We start from the raw sequence: 18,046 nt of genomic DNA on the forward strand, positions 1-18,046 counted from the left end.
AGTTTTATTGTCAGGGAACAGGAAGTTCATATACAGAAGAATTACAGTTACATATGTAAGGTGGTGAGTACATTACTTTTTGAACATTGTTATCCCTCCCATGATTTTCTCCCATTTTCCCTTCCCCCCAATACACACATATTTGCCCAGGTTTGCTCTAAAATATGGTCTATTTTGGAAAATGTTCTATGTGATTCTGAGAAAAACATATATTCTGGTGTCTCTGGATGGAATGTTCTGCTGATTTCTGTTAGGTCTAGTTGGTCTATGCAGTTGTTCTGTTCTGAAGTTACTCTGTTGAGTTCTTTTTCCAAATGTGGCAGTGGTGTCTTAAAGTCACCAACAATCACTGCCTTTGGATCTAGGTATGTTTTAGTGTAAATAATGTTTAATGACACGGGTGCTCCAGCTTGTGCTGTATAGATATTTAGTATGGTTATCTCCACCTGTAAGAGAGATCTTTTATTATTATGTAATAACCTTCTTGGTCTATTCTTACTAATTTATATTTGAAGTTAACTTTATCTTATATTAGAGTTGCTACCCTGGCCTGTTTATGGACATGGTTTGTTTGATAAATCATATCCCAGCAATTAGCTTTTATAATATTTCTTTTGTGAGGAAGATATTTCTCTTGAATGTCTCAAGAAAGATACGTCTTGCTTATTGATCCAGCTATTCAGTCTATGCCACTTAATTGGAGATTTAAGTCCACTAATATTGAGAATAGGATTGAAAGTTTATAGTTCCTATCATTTTGTCTATTTTTAAGGGACTGTGTCCATTCTTGGTATAATTAGGTGGTACTCTGCATAGGTGTCGTATCTCTGACGTTTGTGTTGATTTTCAATGTGTAGAACATCTTGAAGAATTTTTTGTAATGCTGGTTTGGAGGAGATAAATTGCATCAATTTTTCCTTGCTGTGGAAAGTTTTCATTTGTCCCTCAGGTAGGAATGAGCACTTAGCTGGGAACAGTATTCTTGGTTGGTAGTTACTTGTCTTTAGTGCATGGCCCAGAAACACACAAAAAATCAAAGAAATGTTCTACAAATGACACTGTATTTAAACTGCATTGCTTCTTTATGGCAAAGGATATAGGTAGCAAGATAAATAGAAAGCCCACAGAATGAGAGAAGATCTTTGCTAGCCATACAATAAATGAGGGTCTCATATGTGAAACATACCTACAGCTCAAAAATTGAATCTCACTAAAACAAATCCAGAACAAGAGAAAGATAAATAACCACTGACATATAAGATAAGTACTTGTATCTTTTATAGCAAAGAAGAGGGATTTCCTATGATGTGCACTTTGCTCTCTACTGTGAGCGGCTGCCTCAGGCTAGAACTGTCATACCAGCACTTAAAAAGAAATGACAGTGATACAGACAGGGACATTTTCTTTTGTAATAGGAATCAGGTAGTTTGCTAGAATATCTTGAAGTTATGTAAGTCCTTATGTTTCTTTGGTATACACATGTATTAGTGAGACACTCAATTACAGACCAAAATGCCAAGAATATGCAAGTGCACAAGTAAACAGAACTCTCCTGGGCAGATCCTCTTCTCCCATATGGGCTCTTGGATAGTGCTGAGCTCCCTGGACATATCTGGGCTGTTGAGAATATGTGACATAAAAGAATGACACAAGGATTAGTTGGAAACAGCAACTACTACATCACAGTACTTATGCACGTGCGTGTGCGGGTGTGTGTGTGTGTGTGTGTGTGTGTGTGTGTGTGTGTGTGTGCCCATCCTAGGGCATGAATCAATGCCTGGACACTGTCTTTGAGCTGTTTTTACTCAAAGCTAGTGCCGTGTTTCTTGAGTTACAGCTTCTCTTCCAGCTTTTGGCTGGTCACACAGATTTTCCTGCCTGAGATGGCTTCACACCTTGATTCTCAGAGATCAGTCATGTAAGTTCTTATGATTACACACATGAGTATCCAGCTTGCAAACAGAATTTTATCAATGCTTTCAAAATATAGGTTTTTCAACAGAAAGTTGTCAGACTGCTGGCCTAAGGGCCTTTTAGGGCAGATCTCATGACAGTGACTCCTTCTGATTTTAATAACATCACTTCATTGTCTGCAATGACAGCTGAAATGGAGGAGATATGGGAAGGCTGGAGTAAAGAATTCACCGACTTGGAAAGACAAGCTGTCTCGAAGGAAATGGAGTCCTAGGCAGAAGAAAATCAGTCAACAGTACACAGAAGTTAACATAATGAAATTGAACGGTTCCTGGTGTAATAGGGATAGAGTTCAGTGTAGAGGACACAGAGAATGTTGATGTGTCTACCCAAACTTCTCTCACTCATTACTGTCCTCCTGACTCTCTAGCCCAACTTGTCAAGTTCATTTCTAGTGTCGCCCTGGAATTGGTTCACTCTTTGTCCCAATGCTTCCGTTTCTTTCTGTAGACCATGATTCAGAGGCAAAATCCAGCCTGTTTTGATGAATAAAGTTTTACTATAAGACATAAATAATCATTTCTTATGGCTATATTTTCCTTGTTCTCTTCCTCTTCCTCCTGTATGTCTGTTTATCCAAGAAATTCTCTCTTATGTGTCATAAATTCTCTTCCTGCCTGCCTGCCATACTTCCAGTTTTGTTTCAACATATAAGTTCATCCATGTGTACATTCTCTTCATTCCTTCACTGAAGAGAAAGGAGTGTTGTCTAAGTTCACTGAAATCTCATCAGAGAAGAAATTAGCAAGGAATGCAAAATGGTACGCAAAAGCACTGCAATCTAATATTCTCCCAATATTTGTCACAAAATGAGGACTCATATTTTAATGAATAATATGAAAATAGTCCTAATAATGAAATTCCTCATATAAATAAGATCATGGAAAAATCTCAATATAAACTAATAAGTATTTTGATCATATATTGATTAACATACTGAGTTACTAGACATACATGCAGTATAATTACATTTTCATTTGTTAACTATATGCCTTCAAAAATAATATGGACACAATATGTTTGCAACATATTCTTATATTTTGTATGACATATTTATTTAATAGAAATATACAGTTTTTTAATTAGAAATATAAACATGAAAAGAGTTCAAAGTCAGCCTAACCTGGAAAGTTCATGAGACTATTATTTCTACTTCAACACAAACAAGCTAGAAATGGATTTCTGGTCATGGTAATGGAGCCTTAAGTGCATAAGCTAAGGCAACAAGTTTAAGGATACATGAATACTTTTAAATAGTAACAGAAGAATCATGGGAACAAAATCCAACAGACAATAAATGATTGCAACTGTGTCCATATTTCATAAATATGTAATTTTGTAGAAGTAGTAAACTCAGTAAATCAACATATTTGAAACAATAACTGTTTTCCTTATCAAATTAAGAGATTTTGAATGTGACGGTTAAAAATGCTCATGCTTCAACAAATTGTAAATGTGGCACCATTACAAGACATGCTCTCATGTATATTTAATGAACACATTTCTATATACCAAATAAGGAAGAGTTATTAAATAACAATAAATTAGAAGGCCTGTCCAGGAAAAGAAGAGCAGTCTATGATGTATTACATACTTTAACCTTAACAGAAATTCAAATATTTTATACATTGTAATCCTAAAATGAAGACTATTCTTGGAGTGTATGGACACAAGGAGATATCCAGACAGACATGCAGAAAAAAGGCCCAGAAAAGACACTCAAGATTAATACAAAAGGAAAATCCATGACTTAAAATATAGAACTTTTGAACAAAACAATCTCTTAAGGACCATACCGAAAAGTAAAACTTTGTGAAGAGGAAAATTTTAAGGAAATGTATTAGATATCTATACGGCAGAGAACTCTGCAGAATGGAATTTGCCATAATGGAAAATTTAGAAAACTGAGAATAGACAACATTGAAAATTAACATAGGAGAGGAAGAGAAGATCAAGTGCAGGGTAAATAGGAGGAATAAAAATTATATAAAAGTATTTGAATTTAAATTGTGATCACCGCCACATGTGTATAAAACTGCCTGAAAATTGAGAAATAGATTCTTACTCAGTGAACTAAATATCCCAAAATACAAACTAACAATGGAAAATCCTGAATATTTAAACCGCACAATCTATACATCATGAGTTTAATCATAAGAAAGCTAATGTCTACTACTATGTCTTTTATCCCTGAAGCCATGCAGAGACATTTTATGGGGTATTAACATGATAATGTAACACTTTGGGGCAAAAATGCAGCCCAGGAGGCCTGCCCCAGAGGCCAAGATGGAGAAGACCTCCACAGCCACCATCACTTTCCCCTTGGCACTGTGGTAGACAGGCAGGAAGGTGAGCCACACACTGCAGAACACCAGCATGCTGAAGGTCAGGAACCTGGCCTCATTGAAGGTGTCAGGCAGGTTCCTGGCCAGAAAAGCTGCCATGAAGCTGGCCAGGGCCAGGGAGCCCAGGTATCCCAGGACACAGTAGAAGGCAGTGAGGGAGCCCTTGTTGCACAGGATGATGATGTGGCCATGTTCAGAGTGTGCATCTGTGTCCACAAAGGGAGGAGAGCTTCCCAGACAGAGGCCACACAGACTCAACTGGATGAGGGTGCAGATGGGGATGATGAGATTAGGAGCCCCAGACACCAGCAGCCGCCTCATCCTTCTCCCTGGACAAGTGGCCTTGAAGGCCAGGACCACAGTCAGCGTTTTGGCCAACACTGTGGAAACAGCCACCATGAACACAACTCCAAATGTGATCTGCTGCAGGATACAGGTGACTGTGTTGGGTCGGCCAATAAAGAGCAAGGCACAGAGGAAACAGAAGATGAGGGAGATGAGCAGGATGTAGGTGAGAGCCCGGTTATTGGCCTTGACAATGGCAGTGTCTTGGTGTTTCACAAACATCCCCAGAACAGCAGCAGTGAGCATAGAGAAGCAAAGAGCCTTGCAGGCCAGAGCCATGCCCAAGGGATCTCCAAAAGCCAGGAAACTTGCAGCTCTCAGGAGGCACTGATCTCTCTGTGTGTTGGCATACTGATGATCTGCACACATCACACACTGCTCCATATCTGGAGAGAAGTGTAATCTGCCATTAATCAATATTGTGGGCTTCATTTTCTTCAAAGAAATTTGGAAAGTATTCATTAGATATAGTCCTGATATGTCAGTATTTCCTATTATAAAAGCATTTCAGTTTCTTTTCTAAACCATAAACACCCCCCTTAGATATTCTTCTTTTTTCAGAGTTTTTGTTCAACTTGCTTTTTCCTTCATTGACTATTCCTTGTATTTATAATGTGCCTTTGGGATATCCTAATCTCCTAACTGCTATTTTCTACACATTTTCTCACATACTTTAACATGTGGAGCTCTGTGTTGTTCTGCAATCTAATTGAAAATTTTAAACAATACAGATTATGTATATGTAACATGTTAATTTTATCCCTGTGGCACATACTTGAATTCTTCTCATTATATTTTCATTTGCAATTCATTTATGAAGCTGTAGGAACAGAAAAAGTACTCTTAGATACTCTAAGACGTTTCCACTTCTAAAACTGTATCCAAATTTCCATGCACTTGCTATGTGGCAAGTGCAGAGAGAAATATACATGTTATATTACAATGATTTGTGAAAACCAAGAAATCAGCTACAGACCTATGGCCACCTAATCTTCCATAAGGAAGACAAAACAATAGGATGGAAAAAAAGACACACTCTTCAACAAATGGTGCTTGGCAGAATTGGATAAGCACCTGTAGAAAGCTAAACGTGGATCCTTATATGTCACCCTGCACCAGAATCAATTCCAAATAAATCCAAGACTTGGAGGGAAAGTAGAAACCTGAAAACTTTATAAGAAGGAATAGGAGACACATTAGGGCTCCATAGCACAGGTTGAAACTTTTTTAACGAAGGCTAGAAACACAGGATATAAAAGGAAGTTTGGACAAATGGGACTGCATTAAACTGCTGATCTTGTGAAAGGCTGAGGACATGGCTAGAAAGATAAATAGAAAGCCCACCTGGTGGGGGAAGAGCTTCACTAGCCATACATCAGAGAAGGGCCTCATATCTAAAATATAGCCAGAGCTCAAAAAATTAAATCTCTCAAAAACACACCCTCAATGAAGAAACCATCTCTTTTAAAGGTGGACTATAGACTTACAGACGTCTCTGAAGAGGAAATAAGAATGGCTTACAGACACATAAAGAAATGCTGTATATCTCTGGCCATAAAAAAATGCAAGTCTTACCCATTAGAAATAAGAAGCATTTCTGAATGTAACTTTGTCTGAAATAGACTAGAAAATATTACTAAAATAGATAATTCAAGCCCTTGGTGTATCACATTTCAAATAGCAATAGAACCACTTGTCAATATTGAATTACTAACAGAGGGAAAGAAAACAAGCTGTGCAATCATAATGTACAAATTTTTCATTGACTTGGTTGGACTGAGGAAAACTAGGAAGAAATGCATCATTTTTTCATAAGTCATGGCTTTACCTGTCTCATTAGCAATCTCATTGTGTGGGCAAGAGGTACAATCAAAGCAACAGGCAGCCTTTCCCTCCTGAGGAGATTTCCTGAATCCAAGACCACAACTCTCACTGCAAACAGAGTGAAGAGTCTGGGGAAAATTAGGGTTTGTCAGTAATTGTGCAGGTTTACAGAGCTAACAATCCAGAGATGCAATGTTAGAAAGAATTGGATTAGTAATCTTAATGTTTTTATGTAGCTATGTGCAGTCTGTGTAGCTATGTGAATTCTGTTACAAACTACCTATCTCACAATTACCATAGGCTTATGTATTACAACCTTGATTTCTAGCCTATTAAAATATTGACTAGTATGGTAATTTTAAAAGGTGGAAAATAATGGTGAGGAAGTCAGTCCTAGTGCAAAGCCCTATAGAATTTCTTATATTGCTGTCACTATCTGTTATCACTACACATCTGTGAAGTGGAGAATAGCACGTAGGAAGTCCTCCTTTTCATAGCATTTTGAGAAGCCCAGGCCCATCGTATTTTCCTCTTAGTTTAACCGTGGCCATGAAGTGAGCATCTTCTCAGAGCTGCCTTCTATTTTTTCCTGTCCCCAAAGGTGCCTAAGTCAGAGGTCAACTAAGCATGGAATGAACCTTCCATAGAAGGGAACAAAGTAAACCTTTCAAGCACGTAAAGGGATCCTCGGGTACTTGATCACAGTGTAGGAAACCTCCTAGAAAGATATAGTGAATATTGTATGGCCATACTCTAAATCAGTATTTAGAAACACATTTAATCTTTCATTGCTAATCCTGGGGTTGAACTTCAAGGTCTGGGCAGCTTTTTTGTTGTTGTTTTTCTCAAGGTTAGCATCTACTACTTGACCCACAGCTCTATTTTCAGCTATTTTTTGATGGTTCATTGGAGAATAGAATCCCATAAAAGTGTCTCTTTTGGGTGACCTTACACAATGGTATTCAGTTCTTATCTCTCTGAGTATCTAGAGATAGAGGAGAAAGTTGCTGGGACTCAGCCAGCTATAAGTTTAAAGGAACATGTTTGTAAAGATAAATAGATAGATAGATAGATAGATAGATAGATAGATAGATAGATAGATAGATAGATAGATATAGATATATGTCTTTAAAATCATTATGATTAGATCAACGCACCTCTGTAGTTCCTATGGCCCACTCTATCATATCTTCAGATATGATAGACCTTCAGGAAAATTCCAGATGTTCAGAATGTCGTACTCTGGCTCTAATTTCTTTTTCTCATCCAAAATCACTTGATCTCCGGCAGGATTGTAAAACTGGATATTCTTCAAAAAAGGATGCAGCTAAAATGGATGGAAAATATCATGGTGAAGAACATTCCAGAATGAAAGCTTAAAACCTGAACTAAGGAAAGCTCCTGCAAGGCTGAGTAGCTCACACCTGTAATCCTAGTAACTCATGAGGCTGAGATCTGAGGTCTGCAATTAAAAGCCAGTCCAGGCACTAAAGATCAGGAGACTCTTACCTCCAATGAACCACAAGAGAACCAGAAGTGGCACTTTGTCCCAAGGTGTACGACAGTAGCTTTAAGCTGAAGAGCTCAGGGTCAGTGCCCAGGCTGAGTTCAAGTCTCACCACTGACGGGCCACCAAAACTGAAGAAAGAAAGAAGGAGAGAAGGAGAGAAGGAAAGAAAGAAAGAAAGAAAGAAAGAAAGAAAGAAAGAAAGGAAGAAAGAAAGGAAGGAAGGAAGAAAGAAAAAGGAAGAAAGGAAGGAAGGTAGGTTCCTGTTTATCCTTAACTTCTGATTTAGAATTCAAGGATAGTTCAGATATCTAATAAAGAATTCCAGAAGGAAATCTATGGGGAAATGAAAATGTTTTGAATCCTGGTTACTCAGAAATGGACTATAAGGCATGGGAAGGGATAACAATGTTTAAGAAGTAATGTATGTACTTCCTAATGAATGTAACTGTAACCCCTCTGTACATGACTCCAACGAGAAAATGAAAGAAATAAAGAAAGGAATTATAAGGCGTGCTTTGAAGAGAAACTAATGCCCAGTGAATACCAGTGAATGAATCCATTCTGAGTTGTCTAGCTACAGCTTGTAACAACCACTATTTTCACGAATATCTATAGATTGAACCTGGTAAACTCTTAATACCAAAGTTGAATGCAACTAGATGACATGAAAAGATTAAGGAGAAGACATGTATAATTCTGTTCATCAAGACATCCTTTGCTAGTGCTGAAGATATGTAGGGAAAAGCTAAATTTACAGATTTGAAAACATTAGATATAAGTATGTGCAGAATATGTGCAAGTAAACAAATTCAAAATCTGTGTGGGGGTGATTCACACCTGTAATCCTAGGTATTCAGGAGGCTGAAATCTGAGACTTGAAGTTCAAATCCAGCCCAGGTTCATATGTGATACTCTTGTCTGTAGTAAAGTACTGAGAAATAGCCAGAAGTAGTGCTGTGACTCAAGGGGTACAGTGCTATCCGTGAGCACAGAGTCCCAGAAACAGCACCCAGGCTCTGTTTCACACCCCAGGACTGGCCAAAAACGCAAAAAAAGGAGGAATTTATGCAAAGGAGTAGACATTATATCCTTTTTACAAACCTTCTATTTCATGTGAGAAGATATAACCACAGATTTGTAGTATCACACACATTTAAACAAAATAGTTTTCTGGAATTTGGAAAAACATCTCAAATATTTATTTTCACAGAGTGATGAGACACAATCTAGGAAGTATCTTTGCATATAGTGTGTACCTTGTAACATAGACAAATTACCTGTTCAGTGAAAGACACTGTCCCTTCTCTCTTTCCAGTTGTTTGAACTTCTGTTTGATGAAGCAGCATCTCATGGAGAGCCTGGGCCACTGCATACACAGTGTTGTAGATGGTGTAACTGTCTGCAGACATGGTCATGTCAAACATATGCCCTGGCAACAAATCCAAGGAGGCGTCAGGAGGACAACTGTCCCATGTCACACAGTCAGACTCAGAAGCTGAGCAATTAAAAGAGAGAAACCACAGCTTGGCAAGGAAAAAGTCTTCAGGGTATTTAGAAGGGTTAGCTGCCTTGGCAAAATCTGTGAATCCAGAAACATCTGCATGATGGTGTGAAAAAATGAGAGGCACATGCAATGAGCCTAGCATGAAATAGCTTCTTTTCATGGTTAAATCCCACTGTGAGTTCATGATACAAACTTTGCCTTTTATTACATGTTGCTCAATACATATTAGCAGAGCTAGTAGGGACTCATTATCACCATATATGATTAGGACATTTGCTGAAGACTTATTTATCTGATTATATACTGCCATTAAATTGAATATATGTGACAAGTTTTGGGTTAAGATCAGTAGTTCATAGGCCACACAAACTCTGTTCTTGATCATCTCTTCTTTCAGTTCAGAAATAATCCACGAACCATTCTCATCTTGTGAGGTCAGCAGCCCCACCCAGGTCCAGCTAAAGTGGAGCAATAAGGAGACCATGGCGGCAGCGATTGATGTGTCCTTCTTGGCCATCTGATAGAGAGCAGGAAACTTGTTATGGTCACTCAGGGCATGATCAAAAGGCCCAAAGGTTAGCTAAAGTGGAAGAGAATTGTATGCTTTATAAATGAAAAGATTGCCATCCATCACAGTCTCAGTCTTGAAGTATTAAGAACCAGTTGAAGTAGATGGGAGGTAATTTTTATTCCATTTTTTGATTCATTTTTAAGAGTTGTATAATATATCAACTTATCCCTAAAGTGCCTTTTGATTTTTCTCAGTTGCATCAACTCCTCCCATCTACATCAATCTCACCCACTCCCTAGTTTCCCAATTCCATTTTTCACATATGTACATACAATGTTGTGTTGTTTTTCCCATGCATCCATCCCTTGTTCCTCTTCAAACTTTCCTTAACATCTACCTTTGGCGTGTATTCAGCTTTGTGGTGTGCATTATGAAGATTGTCTATAGATCAGTAAGGTTTCACTATGAAGTTTGACCTCTATGTTTACCATACTTCAGTCAGATTGATCATGTCTATATGTACATACTTACATGCATGTTTCCTTTTCAATTCAAACTATTTTTCCTGTTTTAGATTTCACTTTCATTGTGATAGAATACTTGCCTCTATCTTTTTCTCAGCCTAAATAACTTTATACAGCATATCTTGCATTCTTGTGTGTATTGTGTGTATATATATATGTGCATGCCTGTACAAGTGCACAAACTCAGAGCCTCCTGCACATACTTGGCTTTTTCCATCAAGAGCGCTGCTCTGCACATTCAGCCAGACATCCTCTTCTTGAGTTTTGCTATTTAATTGGAGATAAGACTCTTGAGTAACTAAGATTACTCCTGTCAGCCACCAGTACCATACTCAACATATCTTGACATTTGAAAGTCATTTTCCATTTCCTTGTTTCTGTTGAAGAAAATTTTTGAATAATCCATTTGCCTGACAAATGTTTCCATCTTGCTTTCCAGACAGAAGGAATATACAGATCCCAATATATTTGAGTCCTTACTTGTTAATATCACAAAATTTGATAGGTTCATAAATTCATTCTCTTCCTATCAATATAATTCCCAAATTGGATTTTTTATATCCATCCACCCCTCCAACATTCACCTGTGGAAACCTGTAGAGTTCCATCACTGTTCCAATCTCAGCAGACATTATTCCTAATGGTCCTGTAATTGCTGCGATAGACTTACTCTCTCTCATACAGGAGTAGTTTGGAAATGTATATTTCCCAAAGAGCCAAATGAAGTGATTCTTAAATACGCCCCAATATGCATGGTGAACATTGTAGACATCAAATCCCAGAGAGAGGTTATATAAAAGATCAGGATTTTTGTTGATCTCCTCAATAGCAAAAGCCAAGGCCAAAACCGACTGGTAGTTCTTGAAGATAACCCTGCATAGTGAGTGAACATAGACACTGAGAAAGAGTATATCAAAGCTCATGACATGGATGAATATTTATTTTTTTGCCAGTAAATTTGCTAGAACATTCCCCTCATTGGGATGGAATGAAAGTGTAGTGTCTTATGCTGGTATATAGGGTCAGGTACAGACTTGAAGGAAATTATGTCTTGCATGAGATTCAAAACTTATTTAAGCTGAGAGAAAGCTTGCTTTTCCTTACTGCCCAATTCACCAAACAAAAGGTTGTTGTCCATTAATTATAGATTAGAATTTCAGAAGACATCAGACATGCTGTTACCTTTATCTGAGGAAAACCAGCTCAACCTGTGGAAAAATTAGTCCTTCACTTAAATCAGCAGGTATGTGTTATGTGTCATCTAACTAATGAATGTTCGACTTAAGAGCAACTTCAGAAGCAAAAGTTCATGTAAGGAAGATTCTATAGCAAGATCTCCTCGCAGACCCAGCGTATTCAACAACTCTTCCAGCAATATCAACTAGAAGAAGAGCTCAAACACAAGCTGCTGAATTTCTCTCATATTCCTGTAACAAAATCAAAGAGGTACATCCAAGTCAAAGAACTTCACCCTGGAGAGAGAGGCTCCAACTTGGATGAGGAAGAAATATTGTAAGCAAGCTATACATGGGAATTTCAGTGCCAAGGTCAACACACGGTAAAAAGATGCTGAAGAGAATGAATACTAAGGACTAAAAGTGATCAAAGTACCTTTCTTTTTTTCTTCTATCTTTCTTTCTTTCTTTCATTCATTCATAATCCAGGATATGATAAGGATACCTGCTCAGCCATGTTCATCTTTGCACTATTCACAATAGCCTAGTGATGGAAGCACCCCAGATGCCCCAATACAGATAAGTGGATTCAACAAATGTGGTACATATATACAGTGGAATTCTACATAGCCAACAAGATAACATAATAGCAGTCTCTGGCAAGTGGATGAAACTAGAGTAAATCATGTTGAGCAAGATAAGTCCAGACAAAAGGAACAAAAGGCGCATGGTCTCTTTGACATGTGGATATTAGATCCAAACAGTACAAGAGTGATGACTCTATATTCATGTATCCAAGCTTATGGACATTGTCAATAAGCACAACTATACAGACATAAATATCTATGATGGGATATATACTCTATAGATATAATGTTATATAGATTGATAAGTAAATATGACATACAAACTCTCAGCTTAACTTCAATTATGTTCTAAAATCTATATACCAGTGATTACATATAGAGTTTTCCTTCTTGAATACTTATTTGTTAAACATGGCATTTGGAATATGATGTAAAAATCAGTGCTAATAAAATCTTTCCAAGAAAAAAGTAACAATGTAGGCATGATGGAATTACATATGTTCATCATATAGAAAAACAGAAACAAGACACAGCAAAACCAGTACATGTAAGGAAATAATTAAAATTAGAGGAAAATTAAAAGAATTAGAGACTAAATAAAAAACCACGCAGAGAATATGCAAAATGAAAAGGTGGTTCTTTGAAAAAAATTGGTAGGCCTTTAGCAACATAACTAAGAAAAAAAGGGAAGCCACCCAAACAAATAAAAATCCATATGAAATAGGAAACATCACCACAGACTCAAGCAAAACTCGAGAATATTAAATGGGAATACTGCATAAGCATCTGTGACAACAATTATGATATACTAGTCTGACAGAGATGGGTATATTACTAGAGAAAATAACAATACCCAAACTGAGTCAGGAAGGCATAAATCAGTTAAACAGACACATCACACGCCATGATATCAAATTGCCAATAACAAACGTCCCTTTTACAGCCAAACTCTTCTTATTTTACTTGTATTATATTGTTAGGGTGAGGTTAAGAGAGGTTTCAGTTACATTTCTCAGGTAGTGGGTACAACACTTGTCCAACACTGATATCCTTTCTGATGTTTTTCTCCCATTTTTCCCTCCCCCACATACCTCTCAGTCATCTTGCTTTTCACCTTCCTCCCCGATTTCAAATAAACAAATAAATGTATGTACAATATATCAGGTACCAAAGTCAGGTACAGAGACAACATGACAATATGAGATAAACCATAAGGAGAGTAACAAAATGAAAGAGAGAGAGAGAAAGAGGGGGGGAAATAACCTCACATAGTAGATTGAGAACAGCAAACACACAAACTAAACTTTTGATTCCAGATCCCAGAGTTCATTTTGCTTCTCCTCATCCTTTATGGCCACATGTACATAGCTCTTTACTATTGTGATCCTCTGCTAGGAGAATCCTGGATATGTGTTACTTACTGCACATGTGGGAAACCAAGAAACCTATCTTCCTTTGGGTCTGGCTTACTTAACTTAGTATGATTTTTTCCAAGTCTTTCCATTTTCTTACAAATGGGGCAATGTTATTCTTTCTGATGGCAGCATAGATTTCCATTGTATATAAGTACCACATTTTCTTGATCCAATCATCTTCTGAGGGTCATCTGGGTTGGTTCTGTATCTTAGCTATGGTGAATAAGTCCAGCCAAATTCTTGGAGACTTTTAAGGGAGAATTATCACCAAATAGTTCTCAAACTCTTTAATAAAATACAAAGGGAGGAAATACCACCAAATTCATTCTATTAGCCAAAAATACATTTCTTTCAACTGCTGAAGGACATATTGAGAAAAAGAGAACATTAGAACTATTTCCTTTATGAACACTGATGCATCTCTTCTCATCAAAATGCTGAGAAGTGGAACATAACAACTGGTGGAGAAAACCTTACATAAGGATCAAATGGTATTCATTCCAGGGATGCAAACACAGTTTTCATCTGTAAGTTAATTAATATATTACAACCCATCAACAGAAGCAAGGACAAAATGACATAATTATATACAAACCTACATGAAAAACCTACAATCAGCATGATGTTTAATAGTGACAGTCTAAAGTCATCTCCCCCCAAAATCAGCAACATGATCAGGATGTCCACTCTCTCCACTCCTCTTCAGCATATTACTGGAATTCCTAGCAAGAGCAGTGGCAAGGAGAAAGTCATTTAGATAATCAAAGTAGGGAAGGAACATTTAACACTCTTTCTTTCTGACTTAACATAGAGCTCTCCTATGACACTGCAATTCCACTCCTTAGTATTTATCCAAATGCCCAGAAACAAGGACATACTAAATCCACTAGTACAGCGATGTTCATTGCAGCACTATTTACCATAGCAAAGATATGGAACCAACCCAGATGCCCTTGAGTAGATGATTGGGTCAAGAAGATGTACTTATACACCATGGAATTCTATGCTGCCATCAGAAACAATGGCATTACCCCATTAGTAAGGAAATGGAAAGACTTGGAAAAAATCCTATTAAGTGAAGTAAGCCAGACCCAAAGGAACATAGGTTTCATGGTTTCCCTCATTTGCAGTAATTAGTACACATCTAGGACTCTCTTAGCAGAGGATCACCATAGATCAAAAGCTGTGTACATATGGTCATACAGGATGAGGCTAAAGAAAATGAACTCAAGGACATGGAAACAAGATATTTATTTTATTTTTTTGATACTTTTTATTGTAATTAATAAAAGGGTTACATGATATTTGCCAGATAAAAGGTGCATTAATTCACATACATTGATTGTTGTTCTTAATATACTGTGGGAAGTTATTTCTTATCTCTTTTTCCCCATATGGTTAATTTCATGTAGTTATTGCACCTGACTTTATTTCTTGGTATATTGCATATGTTTGTTTGTTTATTTGAAATAGGGAAGTGAAGGGGGAAACAAGATGATTGGGAGGGGTTGGGGGGAAATTGGAACAAGAACATGAGAAGGGGTATGAATGTTTGAGAAGTAATGTACCGACTACCTGATGAATGTAACTGAAGCACTCCTATAATTATCCCTATAATAAAACAAAAAACTCTCTCTTCTCTCTCTCTCTTTTTTATAGATAATGTGATCCTGTCTGTAAATATCCCCAACATCTCCTCCTGAAAACTACTAGAACTGATCCAGAGCTGTGGGGAAAGAGTCAGGTAAGAAATCAATCCATAAAAGTTATTAACAAGGGCAGGAATTTGGCCTAGTGGTAGAGTGCTTGCCTAGCCTGCACGAAGACCCGGGTTTGATTCCTTGGTACCACATACATAGAAAAAAACCAGAAGTGCTGAGCTCTAGCCTTGAGAAAGTCCAAGGACAGTTTCAGACCCTGAGCACAAGACCAGGACTGACAAACAAAAAGAATACTTTTCTTTTTGAAAAATATCACTCCTTCCCTTGCTTTCTCTATTTTTTCACACATCCCTACCCACAAGTATACAGTTCATTTTAAATATATTGTTCAGTGATTACTGCTGCTACATTTATTCATCCTTTGTCCCACAATTTCTCTGCACCCTTTACCTCCTAAAGACACATGAATGAACAGTAAGGAAAGGAAAAAAGAAACACCATCAAAGAAAAAAAATCTCTTCTTTCCCTTTCAGTGAGTTCATGTTCCTAAATATTATTTTACATAAGATGCACACTGATTTTTTCCTACCTTAGCTAGTTTCAAACCTTGCTCCTCAGATTTAAATCTAATGAATAGTAAGAATACAGAATGATCCACAAGCATTCAATAAGAAACATTATCAATGTCCTGAAAGTATTGCTGCTCGTAAAAAAAAATTCTGACACTTGGTCTAGGGGTGAAGAGAATGTGGCTGCAGCCTTTTAGATCAGAACAAGAGGCAGTGACTCAGGTTGATTTTTAAGAATATCACTTCATTTTCAGCAGTGACAGCTGCAATGCAGGAGATACAGGGATGCTGGAGTAAGGTGAAGAATTTACCAACCTGGTGAGAAGAAGCTGCAGGGAAGGAAATGGGTGTCCTGTCCTTGTAGCATGCAGAAAATCACTGCACAGTAGATGTAAGACAAAATAATGAAACTGAGCTGTTCCTGGTGCAATAAGAATGGAGGTCAGTATAGAGGAGACAGAGAACATTGATGTGTGCACTCAGATTTCCCTCAGCCCTTGACCATGCTCAGAACAAAACAGGAAAAGGGAAGAAAATGATGAGTTACTTACAGCTTGTGCTCTTCTTGACTGGAAGCATCGCTGTTACCATGTTCTGTTCCCAAAGTGTAGAGAGGGAAAAACCCAGCAACCATCACATCTCCATCCATGTGTGCTTTGTTCTTCAGGGTAGAAAAGCAGCTGGTGCCAGCCAAGGACCTGACAAGGTGGGGAAGCTGGAGGAGAAGGAGTATTAAAATCACAGGGCACATCTCTGAAGCATCTGCTAAGCTGCAAGTCTGACTGGGAGTGAGGCCCAGAGTTTCAGGTATGTATATTCAGATATCTCCTTCCATGTGTATAAGTGTCTTTTTATTGATAGAGATTGGTACTATAGCCTAACTTTTATCAAAGCCAGTTATTGGTCTCCCGAAGTTATGTGCAAAACTATTTCCTGGGGTTCTACATCTGTGGCCTTCATCCAGGAGAACACATGAGCTAGAAAACATGTTTGTGGATTGGAACCTCAGGTGTTATGAGTTCATCCAAGACCAAAGAGAGTGAGGCCCCAGAGACAGAGTTAGCTCGGATGATTTTGTTGTTCATCGTCTTTGTCAGGAAACTTGGCCTGAAAGCCATTTGGGATGATGCAATTGGATTGCCTCAGCCTGAGCAGGAAAGTGCAGGGTGTTCTCATCTCCAATTAACCACTAGAACTTTGAAAGTGGAGCTGTGGCTCAGTGGCAGAGCACAAGACTTGAGCGCAGATCAAGGACAGGTGAATCCTATTGGCCCACCTTCAAGAATGACTCAAATATTATACAAGAGACTAAAGCCAAGTAGTCTCCTAATACCCTCATCAAATATGTCACAGAAATGAGGATTCTTTAATACCAGGAAGGAATATGAAGAATAAGATCATTAGAGGCAAATATTTTCTCCTAATTTGATAAACATACTGAGGATATTGCAAACATAAGAATACATTTTCATGTGCTAAATCATACCACCCAAAAGGCAACATTAATACATTTTCCCTAAAACATTGCTATAGTTCCACAAGAATCAATGAATATCAGATATTTAATCAATCATCATATTAATAATATGAAACAGAAAAAGAGAAAATGATGAATAGAATAGAAAGAATTTCCATTATGTGAACATGTGTGATAATCTTAGGATTCTATAAACTAGCATCCAATGAATTTGTTTGAAATGCTTTCCTTAATAAGTTATTTGAGTTGTTGGAGATAAATATTTTTAGGTTATTAGCATAGACTAAAATATTAATTGATAATGTGATAAGCAGTTTCTATAAATGGTATTTAACAAGTATATTTGTGATAAAATAAAGGGTACTTTTTGAAGTATAAGTTGAAAAGTTTCCAATCATAGTTGAGCAGATTAGTACTATCTTGCTTGAATAACTTTCATCAAGTAGTAATCCATAAATTCATTTTATTGTGTGACTGAATTTAGGAGAACTTTTGTAGAATGTACCCGACACGGCTGGAATTCTATTCTTATAATGTATATTTTATTGTAAACGTGCTGAACATAGGGGTTACATCTATGTCAGTAAGGCAATGAGTACATTACTTTTTTAACATTGTTAGCCCT

At 37.4% G+C, this 18,046-nt stretch overlaps 1 pseudogene; it reads right to left on the minus strand.

The window, feature by feature from the left end:
* Positions 1-4,136: 4,136 nt before the first annotated feature.
* Positions 4,137-16,593, minus strand: LOC150039293 (vomeronasal type-2 receptor 116-like; annotated as a pseudogene).
* Positions 16,594-18,046: the final 1,453 nt, after the last annotated feature.

The sequence above is a fragment of the Megascapheus bottae genome, unplaced genomic scaffold (genome assembly GCF_031878675.1).
Source record: "Megascapheus bottae isolate mThoBot1 unplaced genomic scaffold, mThoBot2.hap1 HAP1_SCAFFOLD_40, whole genome shotgun sequence".
NCBI classification, from domain to species: domain Eukaryota; kingdom Metazoa; phylum Chordata; class Mammalia; order Rodentia; family Geomyidae; genus Megascapheus; species Megascapheus bottae.